General features: G+C 35.5%; 1 long non-coding RNA gene across 1 annotated transcript; it reads right to left on the reverse strand.

Annotated features, from left to right (window-relative positions):
- Nucleotides 1–5,544: 5,544 nt before the first annotated feature.
- On the reverse strand, nucleotides 5,545–14,948 carry LOC140624700 (uncharacterized). Its single transcript, XR_012024157.1, has 3 exons — nucleotides 14,856–14,948; nucleotides 8,631–8,666; nucleotides 5,545–6,123 (listed from the first exon to the last, which is right to left on the reverse strand). It is a non-coding gene; the product is annotated as an uncharacterized lncRNA (long non-coding RNA).
- Nucleotides 14,949–15,474: the final 526 nt, after the last annotated feature.

Here is a 15,474-nt window from a genome sequence, read left to right on the forward strand (position 1 = left end):
TATTGATTCTATGATTGATGCGAACACCTTCCTCTATACTGGCCTGAAACATACGGAGTTCTCCAATCCATAGTAGTTGGTTTCGATTATATTTACTACGTGAAAAGGACTTGTAATGAAGAATGAAGTTGCTAGTTAACAGTGTTTCATATTTTTCAAATCCTTCCACTTTCTCTTTCACACTCTAGATAAAGTTGGTATGGAAATTAATACATGTGGCTTGGGACAGTGGCATCTTTTTTTACTTGGGACACCCACATCAAAATTGGATTAAATGGTACTCCCAGGGATAATAAATAAATAAATAACAATTTATAAACTTTTCCTTTATTTTCAATTGCTTATTCCCAAATGGAAGTATATGCTTTTCTGTTGAACGTTCTCAAACATTGATGAGTTGCTTATGGTGAATTTTATATTTGAGTTCTCATTTTGATGTTTTATTTATTTATTTATTTATTTATTTATTTATTTATGTTCAACTTAAAATATTAATAGCAGCATATACTTCTTGAACACTGAAGTATGCCTTGAAACACAATTTCTATGCCTATATTGAGGTTTGATTTTTCTTTAATTTTTTCTTTATTTTTTGGAGTAATTTCTACTCCCAATGTGGGGCTCACACAATCTATCAGCTGAGCCAGCCAGGCACCCGTGAGCTTAATTTCTTTTAATCATCCTATTAGCACCAAAAGAAGGGTGCATGAGCTCAGAGCACATTGCAAAAATCAAATATTTCAAGGTAGTTTTAAGAGAGAACATGTGCGATCATACAAGGATGATACCAACATAGCAAACTTAGAAGTTAAAGTTTTGCTAGAGGAAAACATACTATACTTATTTGTAGTTGGTGGAATTGTTGATATAAAACTAAGAATTTTTATGTTCCAAATCACATCAGTAATTGACATAAATGCATTTTAATGCATATTTCAATAATGCAGCTGTGCTACCTTTACCTTTATGTGACCAAGTTAGGTTTCAAGATTTATCACTTGATGTCACATTTAAACTGGCGTTCTTCAGCTCACCAGGAGATTGCTGACTAAAGATGAATCCTGGCTGAAGTCATCCACATCATATTGTAAGAACTTTAATGAAGAGCCATTCTCAACATTAGTATTGTGGAAGTCAAAGTATAGATATTGCTTATGTGTGGAACTGGACCTGAAGCTCTATTTTCTACAATTAAAACCAGTGTCAAAAGAACAGGACCAACCATTACAACATATGTATGTTGTTGATTTTAAGTTGCAGTTTTCTTTTCCTTTATGATTTGATGAGTACATGCATTAAATTAGGTACACATAACTTTAAGGCATATCAATGAACTTTTCTCTAATGTGCATGGAATTAAGGTCCTAATACTATTTGGAAGCAATGACCAAGTTAGTGACTGTCACTGAATGTACATTATTTAATATTTATGATGCATAGCACTAAACCACATGATTTAAAAGTTAAATTCTGTGCCAAATGCAACAGTAATTTTTTCTGTTTTTGTTTATTCTGGACATTATCTTAACACTAGTCACTAGGTAGTATTCCAGCAATTCCATTCATGGAAAGAGCAGTATGAGTGTTAGCAAATAATGACTAGTCATTTTTCACTTCAGATTATTTAACCGTCTTTTCCTACAGGCAGAGCTCTTCGCAAAAACATATTTCAATAATACTTGCCTATATTTGCATAGTATTTATAGTTTGCAAAACATGTACTCTCACTTTCACATGTCTGTACCACTCCACTCCAGGAAGCCCTTCAGGCTCGAATCACACTCCCCCTAAACACCGCATAGCATTGCATTAATCTCTAACTTAATCTCCACACATTATTCAGTGAATTGATGAATGTTGTGTCTTGCCCCAAAAGCTGTAAGCTTCTTAAGGTTGGGTATCATGCTATATTATTAATCTTTGAGTCCCCAGGGCTTAATATTGTACCTGGAATATTTTAGATGTTTAATTAATATTTGATAAATGAATTAAATTGGAAAATCTATAAAACTCTCTGTGAATCTCATAATCTTATGTTTCTCAGCAGGGTTCTGGTTATACTAAACATTTTCAATGGTACTGGCTTTGTGGGTGTCACTACTTTAAATTTTCATTATTTAAAATAAATGATAAACATATTAAAATGAATTAAATTAAAAATTGCAAGGTCATTAATAAATTAACACTCATTATAGGACTACATGACTTCATATCAATAGATACTATGTAAAGTTAATATTTTTTGTTACTTAATTAAATAAACAACTGTTGAACACCAACATTGTATAGTATGTTATATACTAGAAACTATCAGCATGACAAAGACCTATACTGTGTACTTACTAGCAGTTTAAAATTCAATAGAGAAATGTAGGGTATGGCATGATTGGGAAAAAGAGTAAGAGGTCAAACTAAATATAATGGAAAGTCCCTGGATCCACAGAATAATCTAATTGAGTGGTGGGTGGAGGTGGCAAGAAGGAATGGTTTTACAGAGGAGGGCCTTGCAAATATTTTTGCATTAATATAATTTTACATTAGTATAAGATGTAAGATTTTATATTATGTATTATATAAAATAATACTAATTTGAACTGTGGCTTAACATAAAACATTATTTTGTTCTTTCAGTTCTCTATATTTGAATATATGCTCTTAAACTCACTGCTAATTTTCCTGATCCTCCTTTAGACTTCCAATATTTCAAGCTTGAGAAAAAGATATTCTAAAGCAGTAAAAGATGGAAGTGTAGTAAATCCAGTTGGTTGGCCTATCCAGGAAGGATCGGTATTATTTTCACTATGGTTTATATTTTTGTAAAAGTTACATTAAATGAGCAAGAAAACAATAGGTCTGGAATTTCAAGTAACCAACTATCAAGTAACCAACCAATCGTGTTTGTAGGTGTTATAAACTGTTTTTCTTTCATTTTTCTTCTTTTTTTTCAGAGCATTTTTTTGTTTATAGGAGACCCAGGATGGGCAAAAGTGGTTTGAACTGTGAGAGATGTTTTAAAGCTTAGCATTACTTGGCAATTAACAAAAGTTAAAAGTGTGCTTCTATAAAGCTTTAAGCAGGGCCAGCCTCAGGGGCTTACAGCTCTTTTCAAAACATCATTTCAGAATCATGAAAATGCAATGGGAAGAAAAGTGTGGATTTTGCAGTCAGATAGACCTGGATCTGAATCCCCGTTCTGTTACTTAACTGACTTTGTAACCTTCAGTAAATTGCTTAATCTTTCCCAAACACAATTCTCTATCTCTATAGAAAAAAAGCATAGTGTCTAACCATGAGGTTACTGTACAGATAGAAGATAATATATGTGAAAACTACTTTTCACAGCTTCGGGCTCACACAGTATGTTCAGTAAGTATTAGGATTGCTCCCACCCAACTTGATTTAAAACCTGACATTTTGGGGCACCTGGGTGGCTCAGTGGTTTAGCATCTGCCTTCCGCTCAGGGCATGATCTCGGGGATCATGGGATCGAATCCCACATCCCGCATGGAGCCTGCTACTCCCTCTGCCTATGTCTCTGTGTGTTTCATGAATAAGTAAGTGAAACCTTTAGAAAAATAAAAATAAAATCTTACATTTCATCTACTTAGAGATACAGATTTAACTTATGTTTTTTTCTTATGGTTTGATCCACTACATCCTCTTAAGAAATCATTAAGTGATATCAATTGCTTACATATTTGAAGAAACATGTTTATCGGTCTTTCTCCAAAAAAGACCCTTCTGAGGAGAGTGTAGGGGAAAGCAGTATGTCAGAGAGCCTGGCTCCCTGTGATCAGACACAGACTTGGGCGCCAATAGGACTGGTGGGGCACCCACAGCAGATATAAGAAGAGCTGAGTCATGGAAGAGAAACTTGAGAACAAGGAAGATGAATTTTACCTATTCATAATTTTTTCTAGAGATAATGCTGATGAAAAGTCACTGACTTTTGGAAGTGAATCCTTCATTTGACCATTATGCAGCAGCAACTAGAGTGTAGAATAGGCCAGGAAGATTAATTTTTCCAAATCCTCCAAGTGAAAGAAAGTGCTGAGTACTTAGTAGATTCTCAATGAAACTAACCAAGTAATTATTATTCAAATTGCCATCAGCCAGAGAATATAAATGTGTGCTTTCATTTCTCCCCCTGAGAATTTATGATTTCTTGTAGTAGCCAAGTATTATTCTAGTCAATTTTTTGGTGTTTTTTTTTTTTTTCTTTAACTGAGGAATATAGAACGAATTTACTTGCCCAGAATGAGGAAGGAAGTTGATAATGAAGGAACAATGAAAATCTAGGTCTTTATACTGCACTTCACCTTATGGCCCTTGAAAATAACCTTTAAAATTAAAGCTCAAACAGTGAATTTTTTCAAGTGGTTTTACTGAAAGACACTATGACTTAAAATAATCTCCAAGTCCATTTAAGACATATCTTGAGTCTTCTGATTCAACTCCTTAAATTATAAAAATGCTTCTTTAAAACCACATTAAATATAATAATCTTTGACTGCTCTTGAAGTAAAATTCTATTGCTCAGATTATCATCTAGTGGTTTCAAAATAAAAGTATAACATTTGAAACCATAAAAGTTATTAGGAATTATTTATTCTAGCACCTTTATTTCATAGACAAGGAAACTGAGACCCGTAGACAGTAATTGACTAGGTCAAGGACATACAACTGGCATGTTTACAGCCAAGATGTGACTCTCAGTTTTCTTCAAAATACCTCAGCTTTCTTAACCTTCAGCTGTTTTGTGGGCTGGAGAAAATTAAACTGCTAATATTATTCATTAGTACTCTAGATGACAGATTTAGAAATCAGGAGAAATATCAGGATTTTACTCTCTGTTGTGCTAAAAACCACTTAAATTTAGGCATCTATGCATATGTGTGTTACGTACATAAATATTTTACATGCATATACACATACATAGGGTTATAGTGGAATAAAGAGTTCTCTCTTGGTAGCTGGGTGCATCGATCAGGGTATTTAAGCTCATTAATCAGTTTCCTTATTGATTAAAAGGAAATATGATTCTCACTCTTGCTTTCTAATGAGGGTCACAATAGATCTTATATGAGTAAATGTATGTATGAATATGTATGACTGTTTTTTGTGATAATGAAGAAAATAAAGTGAAGCATTATTAAGAAGGTTATTTAAAATGGAGCCAGGAGGACTTTGAGGAAGTGGGGTTCATGAACATCTTCTGTCTCAAATTCTTGGAATTTTTGCTGAACTCAGTTAAAAGCCAAGGCATCTGCTATATGTTAAAATAGACATGAATGGACTTTCTACCTAATGCTAGCCCTAGCAACCCATCACATATAGATCAGTGTAACCACAGCTATACTGGCACCAATCACATTTCGTTCAAATCATTTTATGTAACTTCTCTCCTTCCTTATTAAAAACTCTAACCTCTGGAAAGTGTCTCTCCAGAGCACACTTCCAATTTCTCCTGAATTGCAATCCCTAAGATCCAAAATAAGTGCATGTATTTTATTTTGCTGCTTGTAATTTTGTCTTTCACTGGTTGCCATATGTAAATTTTAAACTGTTAAACAAATGAAAGGATTGCTAGGTCCTTACACCTGGTGAGTCCTAGAATAGTGAGAGGATTGAGAAATTCTTGCATTTCTAAGGATATGAGACCTTCTTTAGGCTATTTTCTTCAGCTCGCTGGAAGAATAGGTTGCCTATTTATTATTCAAAGTAACACTAAGCAACCACAATAAAAATGCCTTCAGAGATCTTAAGGTCTTAGCCCAAAAGTTTACTCCTCCTTACAAAATGTGTTGGCAGTCGTTGGGAGCATTTTCACTTAGAAAATAGGATTCACCTGGTCATAAGACAGCCATCTCAACATATGACCTCCAAGTCATAGGTCTTAACTGGTTCTTAACTGTCTTAGTCCAGGAGTAATACTCATAATTCTTATGCATAATCCATTGGCCTCCACATTACTGCAAGAAGAATTAGAAAATGTTGGAGAGCACCTGGAGAATTTGGTGAGCAGCACCTGTCTCTAACACATCTGTGGATCATATCAGAATATGCCTCTTCACTAACTTTTGATGTCAAAATCTCATGAGATATAGCCATATATTCAAGGTCCTACAAAAAAAGGATGAATAAATAGAACCTCAAAACAATCATAAAAGAAAAATATTCATAATATTAGATTCTATGTCTCTAGCCATAAAGAATAGTATGCTTATTTAATTTATAATTAATCACTTATTAATATAATGTATGTATTGTATACATAAAATATAATACATAACAGTTATAATATATAATACATAATATATATGAAATTTTATCATAGAATCATAGGATGTAATGTATAAAATGTATACTCCCTTGCTTAAAACCCTCTCCAGGCTTTCCACTAAATCTAGAAAAGACTTTACACCAAAACTAGACAGGACATTTTATAGTCTACCTCTGTTTTCTGACCTTACCTCATGCTACAATCCCTGGAACTCATACTTGAACAACTTTAGACTTAATTCTATTCCTTAAATATAATACGTTTATTTCTGTTTCAGGGACAACATGCATCTTAATCATTTCTCCCTGAATGCCCTTTTCGAGATCTTTCTTTCTTCCATTTTCTCTTTCTTCTTTCTTTCTTTTCTTTCTTTCTTTCTTTTCTTTCTTTCTTTCTTTCTTTCTTTCTTTCTTTCTTTCTTTCTTTCTTTCTTCTTTCTTTCTTTCTCTCTCTCTCTCTTCTTTCTTCTTTTTCTTTGACTCTTTTTTGTTCATTAAATCTCAGTCTAAACACCTACATCCTAACTTCCTTTCTGAAGTTCCCACTACAGCTTGTATCATGTTACTTTGTTTTATAATCAATACAATTTGTTCAAATTAATAGATTTTCTGTCTCATGATATGATTACTTGTTTAAAACTACCCAATTTATTGTCAGCTTCATTAGGATAGGGACTGAACCTTATGAATCTTTTCATTTTTTCCATAATATCTAACACATAATAAAGAGTCAAGAAATACTTTCACTGATTTAGGCGCTCTAACCTCATAATAAAAAAGATAAGGGAAAATGCACCAAATTATGTGAAGTAAAGAAAAGGGGCTTGAAAATCTTAAATGAAGCAGCATTACCCCTACCTGTTGGCCAATTTTCCTGTTCTCCTTTTCAAATATCTGGATAAAATGTAATGGTCAGTTAATATAGTCTAAACTTACAGAGTCAAACTCACTCTCGGCTAGAAGAATTTAAGATGTGTCTAAATCTAACAATATAAAAGTTAGAAACTGCTAAAGGACCTCAACTCATCTGAGAAAAAAAATCCCTCAGAGTTCAATTGAATAAAGAGGGTTGAATTGGTACTGTGTAGACAGCTAATTTGAATCAGTATTAATTATGGGGCTATTTAGATCATTTAAGCTAATACTTTCCAGTTAGAATGGTATTCAATGAAAAGGGAGAAAGTAAGAATTAATATAACAAAGCCAGGGATCCCTGGGTGGTGCAGCGGTTTAGCGCCTGCCTTTGGCCCAGGGCGCGATCCTGGAGACCCGGGATCGAATTCCGCGTCAGGCTCCTGGTGCATGGAGCCTGCTTCTCCCTCTGCCTATGTCTCTGCCTCTCTCTCTCTCTGTGACTATCATAAATAAATTAAAAAAAACAAACAAACAAAAAAAAACAAAAAACAAAAAACAAAGCCAAACAAGTCACTGGTGATACCAAGTAAGAGAGTCTTAGATGTGTGTCTTTCAAGAAAGAAGCATTACCTGTGGGTTCCCAGAAAATATCTAGTGCATGTGAGCATTTGTGTAAAGAAATTATCCTAAAATGGAGTTTTTGTAGAAACCATGTCTTGGCAGAGAGAAGACAAAGAATAATCAAAATAGAAAGATGTAGAGTATAAAACTTCAAAAAATAATCAGATGATTGGTACTTGTGGATTATTAGCTTATTAATTAAATCAATATACAGTTGATCCTTAAATAACATGGGTTTGAACTGTGCAAGTCCACTTATATGTGGTTTATTTCCCAATACATATGTTATAAAACTGTAAATGCATTTTCTCTTCCTTATGATTTTAACATTTTCTCTTCTCCAGCTTACTTTATTGTAAGAATACAATATACAATACATATACAAAATATGTGTTAATTGACTATATTCTTAGTAAGGCTCTGGTCAACAGCAGGCTGTTATCAGTAGTTATGTTTTGGGGGAATCAAAAGTTACAAGTGGATTTGCAACTGTGTGGGGGAAGGGGGTCATTGCTCATAAACCCCAGGTTGTTCAAGGATCTCTGCTGTAGATCAATGCATTGAAAATCTTCAAAAGCCCACTGAGATTGGCAGAAGTTTTCTTAATCCATCTTCATGTAAACTACTGTATATAATCTCATGTCCGTAAACTTCATTCCATGTCAAAGAGCATAGTCAATCCTAACAGATGTATGTAGTGTCGATGTATTAATAACTAATGACTTGGGTTGTATTTTACCAAGAATTGATCCTAAGCCTATTTAATTAAGAATTACATATGTAAATGATATATGGTTGCAAAAGAAAAAACAGTATAGGTTTCCATGAGAATTCCTTGAATTCTTAGGATACTTTAAGGAAGGTCAACTTACAAAAGCAGCGCTGTCAAGTCAGGTATAGGAAAACAACTATAAAAGATTGGGTGAAAATGAATTAAAAGTTAGATTCTGAGCTCAGATTGCAAAAATAAAAAAGGCAGAATTCTAGTTAGCAAATATAAATGCAAACATATGGGCCTTAGTCAAAAGACTGTAATTACATATTTCTTTTACAAAAATACAAAATATATAGGACATAAATAAATAAATCATTAAAACTTTTTCTCCTTAAGTAATTTTTTAAATAGTCAGTACCCTAGCTTTAAATAAGGGATATTCAACTCTATTATCCATTTATCTATTATTCCATTTAATTGACTGGAAAAATGGAGCTTCAGAGGAGCTGAGTGGCTTGGACAACTGTTAATAACCAAAGCACAATTCTTTTGACGTCCTGTCTGGTGTTCTATCATTTTCCACTGTATTCCCCAATCTATCTGTTATTGACCTTATATTTTAGAACCTTACTTTAATTCTAAGAACTACTTTATAATGTAATTTCTAAAAGTTATAAGCTAATGCTTAATGTGGGGGGCGGGGTATAAAGATGTATTTCACATATCCCTTCAGGAAAATCTGCTGTGGGGTGATTACTTTGGCAGCCATGCTTTCAAATCCACTTCAGTATTAACACTAAGGCATTCACCAAGACTCCTTTTGCCCAAGGCTGCTTCCAGACAATGACTGAGCACAGGATGGCCAAAGGTGGGGGTGGGGGTGGGGGTGAGGAGGTGGGAGGGTGGGGGGGTTACTAAAGCCAAACCCTTGCTGTGGAACTCCTCTAATGGGTAACTTTTGTCTCTAATGGGAAACCTATGGACTCCCCATTGGCGTGGCAAGAACATTCCTAAATCTAGGCTGCAATCTGAGGCTCCTTTTTTTGCCCATTTCTTAATTGGATTATTTGTTTTTTGGATGTTGAACTTGATAAGTTCTTAAGTTCTTTATAGATCTTGGATATTAACCCTTTATTAGATATGACATTTGCAAATATTTTCTCCCATTCCATAGGCTGCTTTTAGTTTTGTTCATTGTTTCCTTTGCTGTGCAGTTTTTATCGTGATGAAGTCCCAATAGTTCATTTTTACTTTTGTTCCCCTTGCCTCCAGAAACATGTCTAGTAAGAAGTTGCTGTGACTGTCAAAGAGGTTTCTGTTTTGTTCTTTTCTAGGATTTTGATGGTTTCCTGTCTCACATTTAGGTCTTTCATCTATTTTGAATTTATTTGTTTTTATGGTGTAAGAAAGTGGTCCAGTTTCATTCTTTTGCATGTGGCTGTCCAGTTCTCCCAACACCATTTGTTGAAGACACTGTCTTTTTTTCATTGGATATTCTTTCTTCCTTTGTCAAAGATTAGTTGACATATAGTTGTAGGTCCATTTCTGGGTTTTCTATTCTGTTCCACTGATCTGTTTTTTTGTGCCAGTTCCATACTATCTTGATGACTACAGCTTTGTAATATAACTTGAAGTCTGAAATTGTGATCCCTCCAGCTTTGATTTGTTTTTCAAGACTGTTTGTCTATTCAGGGTCTTTTGTGGTCCATACACATTTTAGGATTATTCTAACTGTGAAAAATGCTGGTGATATTTTGATTGAGATTGCAGTTAATGTGTAGATTGCTTTGGGTAATATAGACATTTTAACGATATTTGTTCTTCTAATCCATGAGCATGGAAGGTTTTTCCATTTCTTTGTGTTCTCTTCAATTTCCTTCATAAGTGTTCTATAGTTTTCAGAGTACAGATCTTTTACCTCTTTGGTTAGGTTTATTCCTAGTTTTCTCATGGTTTTTGGTGCAATTATAAATGGGATCAATTCCTTGATTTCCCTTTCTGCTGCTTCATTATGGGTGTATAGAAATGCAACAGAGTTCTATAGATTGAATTGTATCCTGTGACCTTGCTGAACTTGTTTTCAAACAATTTCTAGCAATTTTTTTGGTGGAGTCTTTTGGGTTTTCCACATAGAGTATCATGTAAATGATACTCTATGTAAAAGTCTACTTTATATAAGTAGTCTACTGTATGTAAAAGTTGTCTACTCTATGTAAAAGTTTGATTTCTACTTGCTGATTTGGATGTCTTTTATCTCTTCTTGTGGTCTGATTACTGAGGCTAGGACTTCCAGTACTATGTTAAACATCAAAGGTGAGATTGCACATCCCTGTTTTGTTCCTGGCCATAGAGGAAAAACTCTCAGCTTTCCCCCATTGAGGATATTAGTTCTCAATATCTTTCATATATGGCCTTACGATGTTGAGGTATGTTCCCTCTCTCCCTACTTTGTTGAGGGTTTTTATCAAGAATGGATGCTGTATTTTGTCAAATGCTTTTTCTACATCTGTTGAGAGCATGCTATGGTTCTCAACCTTTCTTTTATTAATGTAGTGTATCACATTGATTGATTTGCAAATATTGAACCACGCTTGCAGCCCAGGAATAAATCCCACTTGATTGTGCTGAATAATTCTTTTCATGCAGTGTTGGATTTGATTTGCTAGTATTTTGTTGAGAATTTTTGCATCCATGTTCATCAGGGAGATTGGCCTGTAATTCTCCTTTTTGGTGCTGTCTTTGGTTTGGAATCCAGGTAACGCTGGCTTCGTAGAATGACTTTGGAAGTTTTCTTTTTGTTTCTATTTTTGAGAGCAGTTTGAGAACAATAGGTATTAACTCTTCCTTAAATGCCTGGCAGTATTCCGTTGGGAAGTCATCTGGCCCAAGAGTTTTGTTTCTTTGGAGATTTTTGAATGCCGATTCACTTTCTTTGCTGGTTATAAGTCTATCCAAATTTTCAAATTTTTTATTTCTTCCTGCTTCAGCTTTGGTAGTTTGTGTGTTTCTAGGAATTTATCCAATTCTTCCAAATTGCCCAATTTGTTGACATATAATTTTTCATAACATTCTCTTATATTTGTATTTCTGTGGTGGTGGTTGTGATCTCTTTCATTCATGATTTTGTTTATTTGGGTCTTTTTTCCTTTTGATATGTCTGGTTCGAGGTTTATCGATTGTATTAGTTCTTTCAAAAACACCAGTTTTTAGGTCCATTGATTTGTTCTACTGTTTTTTGTTTCCGTATCATTTATTTCTGTTCTAATCTTTATTTCTCTTCTGCTTTAGGCTTTAGGTTTTATTTCCTGTTCCTTTTCTAGCTCCTACAGATGTAAGTTAGGTTGTGTATTTGAGACTTTACTTGCTTCTTGAGATAGGCCTATTTTGTTATATACTTCCATCTCATGACCACCTTCACTACATCCCAAGTATGGACTGTTCTGTTTTCATCTTTATTTGCTTCCATTTTTAAATTTCTTCTTTAATTTCCTGGTTAACACATTCATTTTTTAGGAAGATGTTCTTTGACCTCCACATACACATGGTCTTTCCAAATTTTTTCTTGTGGTTGACTTCAAGTTTCATAGTGTTGTAGCCTGAAAATATGCATGGTACGATCTCAATCTTTTTGTACTGGTTGAGGCCTGCTTTGTGATCCTGTATGTGATCTATTCTGGAGAATGTTCCATGTGCACTCAAAAAGAATGTGTATCTGCTGATTTTAGATGAAATGTTCTGAATATATCTGTTAAGTCCATTTGGTCCAGTGTGTCATTCAAAGCTGTTGTTTCCTTGTCGATTCTGCTTAGATTATCTGTTCATTGCTATAAGGGGGTGTTAAAGTTTTCTATTATTATTGTATTATTATCAATGAGTTATTTTATATTTGTTATTAATTGTTTTATATATTTGGGTGCTCCCAATCTTTTGGCATAAGTATTTGCAATTGTTAGATCTTCTTGTTGGATAGACCTCTTTATTATGATATAGTGCCCCTCTTCGTCTCTTGTTATATAGTCTTTGGTTTAAAATCTAGTTTGTCTGAATAAGTATGGGTACTCTGATTTTCTTTTCACATTCATTAGCATGATAATTGGTTCTCCATCCCCTCACTTTCAATCTGGAAGTGTCTTTAGGTCTAAAATGAGTCTCTTACAGGCAGCATATAGATAGGTCTTGTTTTGTTTTGTTTTTTTTTTCTTTTTTTTTTAATCCATTCTGATACTCTAGGTCTTTTGATTGGAACGTTTAGCCCATTTACATTCAGAGTGATTATTGACGGATATGAATTTAGTGCCATTATATTACCTGTAAACTTGCTGTTTCTGGAGATTTTCTCTGTTCCTTTTTAGTCTTTGTTTCTTTTGGTCTTTTTCTCCCACTCAAAGAATCTCCTTTAATATTTCTTGCAGGTCTGGTTTCATGGTCACAAATCCCTTTAGTTTTTGTTTGTCTGGAAAACTCTTTATTTCTCCTTCTAGTATGAGTAACAGCCTTGCTAGATGAAGTATACTTGGCTGCATATTTTCCCATTTGGCATGTTGAATATATCATGCCACTTTCTTCTGGCCTGCCAGATTTCTGTGGATAGATCTGCTGCTGACCTGATTTGTCTTCCCTTGTAGGTTAGGGGTTTCTTTTTCCTTGCTTTCTTTCCTTAACTCTGTATTTTGCAAATTTTACTACAACATATCCTGGTGTTGCTGACTTGTTTTTTTATTTTGTGGGAGTTCTCTGTACTTCCTGGATTTGGATGTTTCTTTCCCCAGATCAGGGAATTCTGTGGCTATAATTTGCTTCAATAAACCTTCTACCCCCTCCCCCTCTTCTTCTGGGACTCCTGATAGAAATGTTATGCTCTATGGAGCCACTGAGTTCCTAAGGTATACATTTATAATCCAGTATTTTTCTTTCCATATTTTCAGCTTCATTATTTACCATAATTTTATCTTCTATATCACTTATTTGTTCTTCCATCCTTGTGGTCATTACATCCAATCAATTTTGCATCTCAGAGCATTTTAAATTTTTGCCTGACTAGTTTTTAGGTCTTTTATTTCTATGATAAGGGTCTCTCAGGTTTCTTCTGCTTTTCTCAAGCCCAGCTATTATCTTTGATAGTTGTTTTAAATTCTAGTTCAGACATATTACTTATCTCTATTTTGATTAGCTCCCTGGCCATGATCTCTTCTTGTTCATTCTTTTGGTATGAATTCCTCCATTTGGCATTTTGTCTAGATCTCTGTTAGGAAAGCCTGTGTTTGGTCCTATTTCCACCAGAGCTAAAACTTTTCAGCACTCTATGATCAGTAGACTGGTGCATGTGGTGAAGGGGGGTTGTTTGTGCTGGTCTTTTTGGGGAGGAGCCTGCTGTTGCTTTGGCCCTCAGTCATACTTGTCCTATTAGAAAAACACATCTTCACAGACTAGGGTGCATAAGGCTTGGTGTAAGAGGCTCAAGCCTCCACTCTGTGTGCTGGGCTGCTTGCTGAAGTCTGTCCATACTGATGAGAGGGGTGAAAAATGGTGTTGACCAGCTCTCTTCCCCAGAGAAGGGAGTTTGTGCCCTCTGCTATTCAGGAAGCCCTCACAAAAGGGCAAACAATTTCCCCTCCTGTGTCCCAAGCTTTCATCAGATCCCTGCCTTCACCCTGTCTGTGTCCACACCACCTGCCCTCTCAGAGGAAGTGCAGAGCTCCTGTGTTTAAGCTCAGGTGCACTAGCTGGGTTCAAAACTCCAAATTTCCGGGACCCGGTGTAACACAGAGCTGCACTGATCCTCTGGGGAAGGGTCTCACTGTGGCTGGTACAGGTTTATCCCAGAAAAGCAGTTGCATGACCAGGCAGGGCTTCAGAGTTTATGGTAAAACACAGCAAAAAGCCAGCATCCAGGTTATCTGCCCTCAGCACACATCTCTGTTCATATGTGAGCAGGGGCAGCTCAATAGCCCCCAGGGGCTCTTTTATCTCCAGAGAGGTAATGCCACCTCTCCCAAAGTACTCCAGGAAGGGGAACTATCTCACCTGGTGTAACCCAGGGGATCCTCAGACCATGTCTGTTCCTGGGCCTCTGCCCTCCTTCTCAACAGGACCACCATGATGCCCACCAGGCTCAACCCTGGCAATGGCATGGACTTCTAAAAATTCAGACATTTCAGCTCCACTGCTTAAAAAATTTGTGATAATCAGCCCTTCTAGTTTTCCCAGACAATGATTTTGGGGAAGTATTTTCCTTGTGCAATCTCCTGCCTGCTGCTTTATTTCTTTCTCTCTCTCTCTTTCTCTCTCTCTCTTTCTCTCCTCTCTCCATGATTAGGGCTCCCTCCCCTCCACAACACCTGTGATTCTTTTCTCCCCCATATCATGTCTTCTCATTTCCTACCTCCCTCAGTGTAGTCTCTTTCCTCGCTTAGTTGTGCAATTTCTTCTCTCAGTCTTCAGATTGAGTTCCTGAGTGTTCACAATAATTTGAACAAGAGACAAGGCAAACATAAGGTCTTCTTATTACCAGGCCATCTTAAATGCTCCAAAAACAGAGTTGTTTAGTAAGGTTTTATGTTAGGGCTTAAGGTATTATGTTAATTCAGTGTCTTCTCCATTGATAAGAGGGTTCTCCTCTTCCTGGTACTATAGAGGGAGATGTCTTTATAAATGTAAATTTCCTTTATAAAAGGAAAACATATCCCTGTTTTTAGAGGTTTTCCTAATCTGCCAATTCTCAGTAGCCTTTGGTAACATAATCCATATGCCAAAAAAGGCATATCTTGTTGTGGTATATTCTGGTACCCTCGGGAGAAGCAATGTCTAAAATGACAGTGCAAAGAAAAAAAAAAGACAGTGAAATTGGCTGTTTATTACTAAGTTGTACTGATGCTAGGCCAAGGAATAATGAGAAACTGAGGCCTATTAACAAGAATCAAAAGCTAAGTCTGAGAGGTGAGGGTTTCTTTGGATGACAAAAGGCCCTTATTTCCTGTAGTGGAAGGAGACACAGCTGAAGA

The sequence above is a fragment of the Canis lupus genome, chromosome 35 (genome assembly GCF_048164855.1).
Source record: "Canis lupus baileyi chromosome 35, mCanLup2.hap1, whole genome shotgun sequence".
Taxonomy (NCBI): Eukaryota; Metazoa; Chordata; class Mammalia; order Carnivora; family Canidae; genus Canis; species Canis lupus.